The sequence below is a fragment of the Balaenoptera musculus genome, chromosome 8 (genome assembly GCF_009873245.2).
Source record: "Balaenoptera musculus isolate JJ_BM4_2016_0621 chromosome 8, mBalMus1.pri.v3, whole genome shotgun sequence".
Lineage (NCBI taxonomy): Eukaryota > Metazoa > Chordata > Mammalia > Artiodactyla > Balaenopteridae > Balaenoptera > Balaenoptera musculus.
In genome coordinates this window covers 55607316-55621047 of record NC_045792.1, presented here as the reverse complement: position 1 = coordinate 55621047, position 13732 = coordinate 55607316, and positions in this window count along the sequence as shown.

Below are 13732 nucleotides of genomic sequence, written 5' to 3'. Positions count from 1 at the left end.
CCCTATTGGCAAGGACCACCTAAAAAGGGCAGGAAGCCAGGACATGAGAGGCAAACTCAGTGACTGGTGAGATTGTGGGTTCCGAAATGGCTGGAGGGAAGGAGACTGCTCTTTAGCAAGTGCCTTCAGACTGCCCAGCATTGTGCTAGGGGCTTCATGTTTGATCCTTACCATAGCCAGGAGTTAGTATTATCAACTCATTTTGCAAATGAGGAAATCAGGTCTCAGAGAAGGGAAGTGACTTGCTCCAAATCATCAAACTAATTCAAGGTTGAGCCAGCATGTGAGTCCAGGCCTTTCTGACCCCAAAGTCTCCACTCTTTCCATTATATACCCCTGTGAGGTTGGAATGCTGGGGACATGGGGTATTAAAAATGGGGTATCGGAAAGGAGTCTGAGGTGTGGGACAGCCAACAGCTCTGATCTCTCCCCACTTATCTCAGGGCGTTAAGTTCTTGGAGAAGCCAAACTTCAAGAGAGCTAGGTCTGAGCTGGCAGCACATGGGGGGAGGGAGCATGGGAAGCAGGAAGGTACGAGGGGAAGGTGGGAGGCGGTGCTCAGAATTTCCAGGATCTCCTCCTACCCAAAGCCTCTCTCCACCATTTCTCATCCCCAGATCCTCCAGGGCACAGTGCAGGCCAGGAGCCACCCTGCTCTGGTGTGAGTTCAGCCTTTGGGGAGCCAGGCCTCTGCAGAGACCCAGGGACAGTCTCGTGGCCTCATGGCTTGGGGCCCATGAGCTTTCCAGGATCTTACACAAATATTTAAGCCCTGAGAAGAAAACTATACTGGCTCTAAAACATGAGCAGATAAACAGCAACATCAAAATTAATAAATGTTTAACTAAATGACTACAAATGCAGTATTATGCCGACTAGTCACAGGCATCCCAAACTAATTCTTAGTTAGAATAAAGTTAAGTACAAGTTACAAAGCAAAATGAATAATTCACTCTTCACAAAACTCAAAATTATAAAAATCCTTTGCAAAACTTTTACTGAAGTAAATGGTATTTGATGCAGGATCCATTTATAATGCTTGTCACAGCAAGTTTATTATGCTTGCCAGCCTATGAAGGCCTTAGAAGGCCTCTGCTGGTCTTGCAGGGTGGGGTCCCTTTGGTTCACAGCAGTGGCCACAGAGGAAGGAAGCTGCAGCTGGTTTCCTTGTAGAACTGGGTATCACAATTCAGTAGACAGGGACATAGCTGGAGGCCATCTGCCGTCAGCAGTTGTGGTCTCCTAGGAAACACTGGAGGAGGACAAGGAGCGAGGCAGCTGATTGGCTACACATAGGAGACCAAAACACCCATCTGTCATCTGCTCTGCCTGGGCCAGGAGAGCAACATGCTCAGATGTGGGTTTTAGCAGCTCCCTCTGGCTGCTGCTGTGTGGAGAAGGGGCTGGTCGGAGCAGAAAAACCAGGGAGGAGACTGTAGCAGGGTCCAGTGAAGAGGTGATGGTGGTGTGGCCTGCAGGAGGGGCAGTGGAGACGGAGGAAAGAAGATGGGTTTGAGAGATGTGCATAAGATAGAAACAGCAGGACTTTCTAAATAACTGAATGTGGAGAGTGAGAGGAGGAAGAGGCCTGGATTGGAGGAGGGGATGCATGGTGGTGCTGACAGCAGCAGGGGATGCAGGAGGGCAGTGTTTGGTACATGCCAATGTCAGTTGGCATCATGCAAACCTAGTAGGCTTGAGGGGCTTATGGGATGTCCAAAGGAAACTGTCCAGGATGCAAACTGACGTACTGGCTTCACAAGGTGGGCCCAAGGTGCGGACACAGACGAGGGCACACACATGGGTCAGGCAGAGCATGTTGATTTCACTGAAGGACCATAGGGCAGAGCCCTCTTCCACCCTGGGCTTTCACCTCATACACCATTCATTCGCTCCATCCACGAAACCTCTTCCAATGTTCACAGTCTGGTGGGGAACGAGACGTGAATGAGGGCAGCTGTGCTGCGGGGTGGACAGGGCCCCCCCACTGTGAATGCTGTGGTCTCTGCTTTATCCGTTGGGTGTGGCGGGGTCATAGCAGGCCTCGTGGAGGAGGAGGTATTGAACTGGTTCTGGGAGGTTGGGTTGGGTACATACGAGAGAAAGTTACTCTGGGCAGAGAGAAGAGCAGGCTAGCTCACGGAGCACAGATTACTGGCTAAGGGTTTTGCCATGGCTGTTTGGGATTGGAAAAGAAAAGAAAAAGTTCTGAATTAAGACTTACTGAACCTCTACAAGGTGCTGTATTAGTTTCCTATCGCTACTGTAACAAATTACCGCAAATTTAAAACAACACAAAGCTATTCTCTTACACTTCTAGAAGTCGGAAGTCTGAAATTGGTCTCACTGGGCTAAAGTCAGGGTATCAGCAAGGCCGATTCTTCCTGGAGGCTCTGAGGGGAGCATCTGTTCCTTGCCTTTTTCAGCTTCTGTATTCCTTGGCTTGAGGCCCCTTCCTCCGTGTTCCAAGTTCGTCACTCCAGCCTCTGCTTCCATCATCACATCGCCTTCTCCTGTGACTCTCACCCACCTGCATCTCTTTTATAAGGACTGTTGTGATTATATCAGGCCCACCTGGATAATACAGATTAATCCAGGATAATGGCAAACTCCTTACTTTAATCACGTTGGCAACGTCCCTTTTGCTATGTAAGGTAGCATTCAGTTTCTGGGGGTTAGGATGTGGTCATCTTTGGGGGCCATTACTCAGCCTACCATAGGTGCCCAGCACATTCATCATCCCCAGGGTATGGAGAGCACACTCAGGCCCTGAGGAGCCTGTCTGGTCCAAGGCCCAGCCTTTCAGTTTCTACTCCAGGCTGACTGCAGAAATTCTGTGTGGAATCTGGCCACTGCCCCTGAGCTCAGAGAGTGCCTAGTTTCTAATTAAGTTGTACTGCAATATTTAGGTAAATGAGGTAGGTGGGGAACAGAGAAATGGAACAGGGCTAAACAGGCTCTTTACAACAGGACTTCAGCATACTGTGTACTTTGACTCTCAAAACTTAACTCATCATGAAACCTTTTTGAGATAGCAGCGCTCCACTGAATACAGTCTAGGCAGTGCTGCATAGACCAGGCTACTTGCGTTGACTCTTTAGCCTGAAGGGGAAAAAACCTCAGGGGAGGAGGTGTTTCCTTCAGCTCTGAGAAAGAGGAGAGTGGGAAGGGGAAAGCCTTAGTCCCACATTTCTTTACTCAATAAATGCACCTTCTAGGTGCTGGGTATATATTGGTGAGTTGTATAATCGTGTTTCTTGCCCTAAAGGAGCTTACAAACTATGTAATGGAGAAAAGTAAAAATGATTGATTTCAACACTACCCCTTGAGATAAGGGCTGTGGAGGAAATGTCCAGGATGGAAGGAGAGGGAATAACAGGGTGTTCAAAGGTGTCATTTAAACCAGAACCTGAAGGAGAAGGAGACAGCAATCCAAAGGCTGGAGCAAGAACACTCCAGGCAGAGAGGACAGCATGAGTAAAGGCCCTGAGGTGGGAGGGTGTGTACATATTTACGGAACTGAAAGGATGAAAGGAGGGCAGTGTGGCTACAGCACATGAACATGGGTGGAGAAGAGGAGAAGGTTGGCAGGAGAAACTACCAGAGAGGTCAGATCACATGGGCACTTGTGGGCCAAGGTGAAGAGTTTGGAAATCGTCGTGTAATTGTTAAGCAGGGAAGTTGCATAATTAAAAAAAAAACAAAACAATAACAACACAATGGCAACATTGTTTGGAGAATAGACTGTAAGAAGCCAGAGGGTAAGTCTTGCTCCTACTGTGTTCCCAGTGTCCAGAGCGGTGCCTGGCAAATAGGACGTGCTCATTTAACAACTATTGGTTGAGTGAATAAGTCAGTAAGAGAAGTAGGACCCTTAAAACAGAGGCTGTTGTGGTAGTCCCTGCAGGTGAAGGACAATGGATATGGGAAGATGTGGGGACCTTCAAGATGTATTTTGGAACTAGAAGTGACAGGTGTTGCTGATGGGTTGAGGGTAAAGGGAGTGGTAAGGGAGGAATCTAGACTGTCTCCTGGGTTTCTGTCTCAAACTCCTGGGTAGATGATGGTGCCATTTTCTGTGAAGGGGAAGATTGGGAGAGGTTAAGGAATATTGGGAGTGGGAGTGAAAAAGAAAACCAAGAGTCCACTCTTGCACATGTTAGCCCTGAGATGCCTTTGAGATATCCAAGTGCAGATATCAAGATGGCAGTCTGGAGGAGAGGTAAAGTGTGGATTTATAAAAGTGGAAGTCATCATACACAGATGGGTATTAAAACCATGTCATTTTTTTTTCTTTTAGATTCCATATATATGTGTTAGCATATGGTATTTGTTTTTCTCTTTCTGACTTACTTCACTCTGTATGACAGTCTCTAGGTCCATCTACCTCAATACAAATAACTCAACTTCGTTTCCTTTTATGGCTGAGTAATATTCCATTGTATATAGGTGCCACATCTTCTTTATCCATTCATCTGTCAATGGACACTTAGGTTGCTTCCATGTCCTGGCTATTGTAAATAGAGCTGCAATGAACATTTTGGTACATGACTCTTTTTGAATTATGGTTTTCTCAGGGTATATGCCCAGTAGTGGGATGCTGGGGCAGGACAGGAATAAAGATGCAGACGTAGAGAATGGACTTGAGGACACGGGGAGGGGGAAGGGGAAGCTGGGACAAAGTGAGAGAGTGGCATGGACATATATACACTACCAAACGTAAAATAGATAGCTAGTGGGAAGCAGCCGCATAGCACAGGGAGATCAGCTCGATGCTTTGTGACCACCTAGAGTGGTGGGATAGGGAGGGTGGGAGGGAGGGAGATGCAAGAGTGAAGAGATATGGGGACATATGTATATGTATAACTGATTCACTTTGTTATAAAGCAGAAACTGACACACCATTGTAAAGCAATTATACTCTAATAAAGATGTTAAAAAAAAAACAAACCATGTCATGATCAAGATTGCCCAGGTTGAGAGTGGGACTGAAGGGAGAAGATGGCCAGGACTTAGGTGGATTCAAAATGGTGGTCTTAAGTTCAGACAACACTATAAAGCTACAGTAATCAAAACAGTGTGGTATTGGCACAAAAACAGATATATGGGTCAATGGAACAGATTAGAGAGCCCAGAAATGAACCCACACACCTACGGTCAATCAATCTTCAACAAAGGAGCAAGAATATACAATGGAGAGAAGACAGTCTTTTCAGCAAGTGGTGTTGGGAAAGACAGACAGCTGCATGTAAATCAATGAAGTTAGAACACTCCCTTACACCATACACAGAAAGAAACTCAAAATGGCTTAAAGACTTAAATATAAGATATGACACCATAAAACTCCTAAAGGAGAACATAGGCAAAACATTCTCCAACATAAATCGTAGCAATGTTTCCTTAGGTCGGTCTCCCAAGGCAATAGAAACAAAAGCAAAAATAAACAAATGGGACCTAATCAAACTTATAAGCTTTTGCACAGCAAAGGAAACCATAATCAAAATGAAAAGACAACCTACTGAATGGGGGAAAATATTTGCAAATGATGTGACCAACAATGGCTTAATTTCCAAAATATACAAACAGCTCATGCAGTTCTATCTCAAAAAAAAAACCCAACAACAACAACCCAATCAAAAAATGGGCAGAAGACCTAAACAGACATTTCTCCAAGGAAGACATACAGATGGCCAACAGGTACATGAAAAGATGCTCAACATCTCTAATTATTAGAGAAATGCAAATCAAAACAACAATGAGGTATCACCTCACACTAGTCAGAATGGCCATCATCAAAAAGTCAGCAAATAATAAATGCTGGAGAGGGTGTGGAGAAAAGGGAACCCTCTTGCACTGTTGGTGGGAATGTAAATTGATGCAGCCACTATGGAGAACAGTATGGAGGTTCCTTAAAAAACTAAAAATAGAGTTACCATATGATCCAGCAATCCCACTCCTGGGCATATATACAAAAAAGATGAAAGCTCTAATTCAAAAAGATACATGCACCCCAATGTTCATAGCAGCATTTTTTACAATAGCCAAGACACGGAGGAAACCTAAGTGTCCATCAACAAATGAATGGATAAAGAAGATGTGGTACATATATACAATGGAATATTACTCAGCCATAAAAAGAATGAAATAATGCCATTTGCAGCAACATGAATGGACCTAGAGATTATCATACTAAGTGTAGTAAGTCAGACAGAGAAAGACAAATATCATATGATATCACTTACATGTGGGATCTAAATAAAAGATACAAATGAACTTATTTGTAAAACAGAAACAGACTCACAGACATAGAAAACAAACTTATGGTTACCAAAGGGGAAGGGGGGGAGGGATAAATTAGGAGTTTGGGATTAACAGATACACACTACTATATATAAAATAAACAACAAGGTCTTACTGTATAGCACAGGGAACTATATTCAATGTCTTGTAATAACTTATAATGGAAAGGAATCTGAAAAACAATATATATATGTATAACTGAATCATTTTGCTGTACACCTGAAATTAACATATTGTAAATCAACTCTATTTCAATAAAAACAAACAAAAAGGTAGTCTTAAAAACAAACAAAACAAAAAACAAGTAAACAAAAAGGTCATATTGTGATGATCTGGAGAAATCTGTTTAACCCCTGTGAGTTTGCTTCTTCCTCTGTAAAATGAGAAGAATTCCTCCTCCTAGGACCATACTTCGAAGCACCAGACACACAAGTAGGGGCTCAAGAGGGGAGACAGCCCTAAGAGGGCTTAGAATTCCCCATCCTGACAAAGCTGGAAAAGGGACAGACTTAGCTCTTCTGCAGCCAAACGCAGCAGAAATAGACCACTTAGCCATCTCTGTGATCAAGTTCCCCTCACAGCTTTGCCGGTTATCCAGGCTCCTCCCCGCTTGCCAGCCCTGCCCTACAAAGGCAGTCCATCCTGCTTGCAGATTCTCAGAATGGCCACCAGAGGGAGCGCCTCCTCACAGCTGGCACAGGCTGGCTCTCTCCTCTTTCCCTCCACCCTAAAACTCTCCCACCTCCTTGCCCTCCCTTTCCCTTTACTCGCTTTCCCCCTTTCGGCTTTGTTGTTGTTGTTGTTTTGTTTTTTGTTTTAATTTCAGAAGTATCTGCGAGTTTTAATAAACACAAGAGTCCAAGTAGAATTTGGACAGCTCCCAAATCTTCTGTATTGTTACTGCCTTTTATAGTCTAGTTGTAATTACTAATAATCCTGTTTGAAGACTTGTTAGAGCCTTGAGAAATTCTGACCATTTAGTCTGGGTCTTAGGAGCATCGTTTCTTTGTCTTTAAGGAGAAGATGGCTCCACTGAACACTCCGTTCTAATCCAGAAATTTTAGGAATACAGGCTAAGTGGACAGACAGAGGGGCTGAGGCTGGAGCCCGCAGGGCTGCTTTCGCAAACCGCTCTGAGCGAAGGTGGGATGTGAGAGGCGGGTGAGCCACAGGTTCTAGAAAGGGGTGGACGCGCCACGAGACTCGGCGTGGCGTATGCAACCTGCGGGCGGGCCCAGCAGCACCGAAAGCTGGACAGGAGCACGGCGCCCAGACCCTGGCCGGCAACCAGGCTGCTGGCCTAGGGACAGGGGCGGGGGCAGGGGTTGGGGGCAAAGGTTGAGGGGCGGCAGAAATGGGCATCGGGTCAAGGGCCAGGGGCTCGAGGTCAGGGTCAGGGTGGAGGGCAGGGGGTCGGAGGCAGGGGTCCGGCGGGGCGGGCGCGGGCCCCACACTCACCAATTTGCCCGAGGAACTCGACCCTGATGCCCTGGTGTTCCAGCCGCTTCTTGGGGTTCTTGAGCGCCAGGCTCACCTTCGGGACACCGTCTTCCAGTCGCAGAAGAGGAAGTACTTGTCCTTCTTCCCATCTTCCGTCTTGTGCTCGGCCCGCTTCCTGCTGTTCGCATCTTTCAGGAGGAAGTCCACCTCCACGCTCTGCGTGAAGCCGCAGAAGCTCACGTCTCCGCCGAGCGCCCACCAGTGGAAGGGCGGGAGGGCTGCACGCGGCGCCGACGCCCGCGCTAACCCGGCAGCGCAGAGCCGGCGCGAGACCCCACCCGCGGGTTCGTGCGGCGGGGACCCGCCAGCCAGCCGCCCGGCCAGGAGCATCGCCCGCCGCTTTGGCCGCTCTGCCGGACGCGCCGGCCTCCCTCTTTTCTGTATTTTTTTAATCAAAACTTTTCTCTCATCTTCTCTGGGCTAGACTCTGTCTCTCATACTGGGGACATAGGATTCCTGAGCTTGAAGATTTCATGGACTGTTCAAGAAAGGAAACCAGTCATAATCATGGAATGGAGAGTGTGATGTAGCGGAAAGAAGGCTCTGGGGCCAGAAAGACCCAAACGGAACCTCACTTCTGCCTCCTGTGAACTGAGAGCTCTCAGGTAGGTCACTGTGCCTCTCAGAGCTGTGATGGGACCAACAGCTACATTGGAGAGTTGTTGTGAGGATTATGTGAGATGACAGTTTTCATGTGTGTAAATTAGTGACCTCAAGGTCACCTAGAGAATGAGAAGCAGAGCAGGGACCAGTCAATACCTTTCTTTTGTGCCCAGCATAAAGCCAGCAGCAAAGACAGAAATCCTGGGCTCTTAGGGTCAAACTGTCAAAGAGGGTTCCCTCCTTCTTTTGCTAAAGGCAGGAGGCCACCTGGATGGCAGAGCAGACAGGACCTTGCCCACATGCCTGGGGGCTCAGCACCCAGCAGCTGATGGAGTCCTCTGCACAGCACCCACCTGCTGCACTTGGCTTTGGACTCAGGTCCATTTGGTTATTTCTAGTTGGACAGTTCAGCCTGCTTGCTGGGAGCTCAAAGAAGTCAAGGCCTTTTACCAATTAGTTATAATTGAGTTCTTAATTCCATGCTTGTCTCCCTCCATTCTCCCAACACTTTATGCTCCAGATACTTTCATTCATTCATCCAGTAAATATTTGAGTGTCTATTATGTGCCAGATCAGGGAGGTCTTGCCCGTTATAGGCTTGAAAGGACAAGGGGAGAAGCTATCACTGGAGCCTGGGAGGAATGGCGAGACGGAGAAGGTCACCTGACAGGATCTATGCAGCCAACCCTTGAGACCCAGAAGGGAGGTAGTGGTTGATGAGGAGCATAGGAGAACACAGGACCAAGGAAGTGCGTGTCTCAAAGATAGGCAGCCTGCTGTGCTGAGAACCTAGTGTTAAAATTAGCAGAGAGCTGGAAATAATAAGAAAGAGTCCAATGGAAATACTAAAATTTTAAAAAACCAATGAAGAACTTCTCAGGGCTCACCAGTAGGCTCAACACATCCAAAGAAAGGATCACTGAACTTGAAGATAGGTCAATAAAAATTACCTACATTGAAACACAAAGAGAAAAAGGAAGGAAAACAAATAAACAGAATAGAGCCCTAAAGTGTTGTGGTACAATATTGAACAGTCTAACATCCATGTAACTGAAATCCTAGAAGGAGAAGAGATAACAGAGCAGAAGAAATATTTAAAGAGATAGGCTGAACGTGTTCCAAAAATAATGAAAGAGATGAAACCATAGATCCAAGAACACAGAGACTCTCAACAGGATAGTTGATTTTTTTGTTTTGTTTTTTAAATCTAGACACATTATATTAAAACTGCTGAAAACCAGATGTAAAGTGAAAATCTTGAAGGCAGCCAGAGAAAAAGATACAATATATTCAGAGGAACAAAAAATTGCATCTTTAAAGAGCTGAAAGAAAAAATATTGTCAACTCAAAAGTCTTTACTCAGTGAAAATATCTTTCAAACATTAAGGCAAAAATACAGATGTTTTTAGACAAACAAAAGCCAACAGAATTAATTCCCAGTAGGCTTGTGCTATAAGAAACATTAAGGGAAGTTTTTCATGCAGAAGGTATACAATACAAGATACAAACCTGGGTTTACACCAAGAAATGAACAACTCCAGAAATGGTAATAATGGAGACAAATCCAAAATACTTTTAGGGCTTTCCAGGTACACAGTCATATCACCTGCAAGGGGTAGATTTACTCCTTTTCTCCCCAATGCTTATGCCTCTTATTGATTTCTCTTCTCTCACTGCTTTGCCTAATGTGTCCAGTACAATGTTGAATAGTAGAGGGCCTCTTTGGTTTATTGCTGATCTTATGGAAATGCCTTTAGTATTTCCCCATTAATTTGGATTCTAGCTTTAGGAACAAAGTATATATATTTTACAATATAAGGAAACCACTCATCAATTTCACTCTGTGGTGAGTTTGGTCAAGAGCTTTTTCAGCATCTATTGAAATAACCATGTGATTCTCTTCTTAAATCTATTAATCTGATGTACTATAGTAATGGTTTCCCTAATCCTACCTGTTCATGGTATATGATGTGATGTTGGACTGTTTCCTGAAATTTTCTACTATAATATTTCTAATATTTTATTTAGATGTTTTGCTTTAATATTCATAAGTAATAATCAGTCTATAGTTCTCTTTTTTGTGCTGCTTTCTGAAAAATTGAGTTTAAATATCAATGTAATACTTGCTACCTAAGAAAGAAATTGCAAGTTTTTCTTCATTTTAAAAGATTTGAAACAATTTATGGAGCATTGGGACTCTTTGGTCTTTACAGATTCGGCAAAATTCTCCTGTGGAACTGTCTGGGACTGGTGCTTTTTTGTGGGGAAATTCCTTGGTAATATTCTCTGTTTCTTCTATGGAAATTCATCTGCTTAGGTTTTCTATCATTAATTGGCTCAGTTTGGTAAATCGTATTTCCCTTGGAAACAGTCAGTTGTGTCTAAACATGCAAATGTTTTGCATTAAAGTTTACAGAGTAGTTTATTTTGATTTTTATTTATTTATTTTATTTTATTATTTTATTTTGTCCACTCCACACAGCTTCTGGGATCTCAGTTCCAGGGATCGAACCCCGGCCATGGCAGTGACAGCGCCGAATCCTAATCACTAGGCCCCAGGGAACTCCCTCGTTTGATTTTTTGAATTTCTTCTATATCAATTATATCTCCACTATCCTTTCTTCCTTTGTGTATGTGTGGTTTGTCCCTTTTATTCTTGATTGCATTAGCTAGTAGTATGTTTTTTTCATTAGTTCTTTTTAGAAAACTAAAAATTTATTCATTAGAGCTATTCTTTTTCTAACCTCTCATTAATTTCTGCTTTTATCATTATTATTTTCTTCCTGTGGTTTCTTTGTTGCTTTTTTTTTTTTAATTTAATTAATTTATTTATTTACTTATGGCTGTGTTGGGTCTTTGTTTCTGTGCGAGGGCTTTCTCCAGTTGCGGCAAGCGGGGGCCACTCTTCATCGCGGTGCGCGGGCCTCTCACTATCGCGGCCTCTCTTATTGCGGAGCACAGGCTCCAGACGCGCAGGCTCAGTAATTGTGGCTCACGGGCCTAGTTGCTCCGCGGCATGTGGGATCCTCCCAGACCAGGGCTCGAACCCGTGTCCCCTGCATTGGCAGGCAGATTCTCAACCGCTGCGCCACCAGGGAAGCCCTGTTGCTCTTTTGATAGATATTATGATGTAGGAATTTAATTCATTTATTCTTTCTTTCATTTTTATTCACATGTGTGTTTCTTCAAGATGAACTGTGATTCAACATTTTATGAATTCCAACATTCCAAGAGAGAATTTTGGGAATTGTTGAGATGATTCTAAAATGTATATGGAAGAGTAAGGGTGAATTATAGCCTGGACAATTGTAAGACAGAAGAGCAAGGAGGCTTGCCCTCCTAGATATTAGAGCTAAGTAAATAATTAAGATGGTGTGGCACTGGCAGAGATAGATAAACAGACCATAAAAGAGAATAAAAGCCTGACACAGGCCACAAATGTGTAGAAATCTATTGTATGACAGAGGTGGCACATTACCTCATTGGGGAAGGGAGTGGGGGGTGAACAAATGGGACTGCACAGAATGGTTCTCATATGTTAAAGATACAGTTGGAACCTAACTCATACTGTATAAACATCCAGATGCAGTAAGGACTTACATATGAAAAACAAACAACAAACTTAAAAATTTTTTTTGATTAATTAATTTATTTTTTGGCTGCTTTGGGTCTTCATTGCTGTGCATGGGCTTTCTCTGGTTGTGGCGAGTGGGAGCTACTCTTCATTGCGGTGCACGGGCTTCTCATTGCGGTGGCTTCTCTTGTTGCTGAGCATGGGCTCTAGGGTGCGCGGGCTTCAGTAGTTGCATCACGTGGGCTCAGTAGTTGTGGCTTGCGGGCTGTAGAGCACAGGTTCAGTAGTTGTGGCGCACGGGCTTAGTTACTCCGTGGCATGTGGGATCTTCCTGGACCAGGGTTTGAACCCGTGTCCCCTGCATTGGCAGGCGGATTGTTAAGAACTGTGCCACCAGGGAAGTCCCAAATTTTAAATTCTTAATGGTAAATATAAGTAGGAAAAGATTTCCTGAATCAGACCAGGCAATGACTATTTAACAAAAGGCTGATGAATATGAATATATTAAAATGTAAAATGTTTGTTCATCCAGTGACACCTTAAAACACAAGCTAAAAATTGGGAGAAGAGATTCGCAATATGTGCAACCTCAAAGGTTAGTAACATGAGTGCATAAAAAACTTCAAATTTAGACAAAAACCACAAAAAACACTGTAGAGGAATGGAAGAAAATTAAGAATGAGCTTTTCACAGAAGAGGAAACTCCTATGAATAAAGCCACGTGCAACATTCGTGTTCAGGAAGTGCAAGATCCCAACCAGATATCACTCTACACACTAGCAAATAATAATAAGTCTGACCACACCAAGGGCCAGAGAGGTTACACATCTATGGGATCTCGCATATATTTCTGGTAAAGGTATAAACTGGTGCTGCTGTTTTGGGAAAAGTCTGGCACTACTACTGCCAAGCTCCTGCAGTTACATACTCTGACCCAGCAGTCCCTCCGGCTGTTGAGATTCTGGGAGGGAGAAAGGGCACAGTGACAGAGACCAGTGAGAACGCTGATGTCAGAGTCGATCAAAGAGGCTGGCTGTGGGTGTGGAAAGCAGCTTTCCAACGCGAGAGATATTTAAATCGACAATAGACTAGAACATGAACTTGACATAAAATCATATCCAAATGGCCAATAAACATACTAAAATGTGCTCAACCCCTTAGGCATTAAGAAATCACTATAAGCACAATGAAGTATCCCTGCATACTCACTACAATGGCTAAAATGTTGAGAAGGATGTGGAGCAACTGGAATTCTCATGCGGGCCTTGTGGGTGTAAATTTGTACAACCACGTTGGAAAATATGTGGCTTTATACCAGGAGACCCAGCCAGTCTATTCCCAGGCACACACACAACAGAAACGTATAGAAATGTGCACCACAAGCCATGTACAGAATGCCTGTACTGCTCTGTGATACATAGGAGAGTTGGGAAGAGAGTAGATCAGAGTTCTCATGAAAAGGAGATTTTTTTTCCTTTCTTTTTATTGTACTGTGTGAGACAATGGATGTTAACTAAATCTATTGTAATCATTCACAATATATGTGAATCAAACCATCACGCTGTATACCTGAAACTTATACAATGATATTTGTCAATTTTTTCTCCAAAAAATTGGAAAAAAAAAAAGAAAAGAGAAAAGAATGCCCGTAGCAGCACAATTCACAATAGCCAGAAACAGACAACAGCCCAAATACCTCTCAACAGTGAAATGGATGAATTCTGGCATATTCACAGAGTGAAGTCGTATATGGCA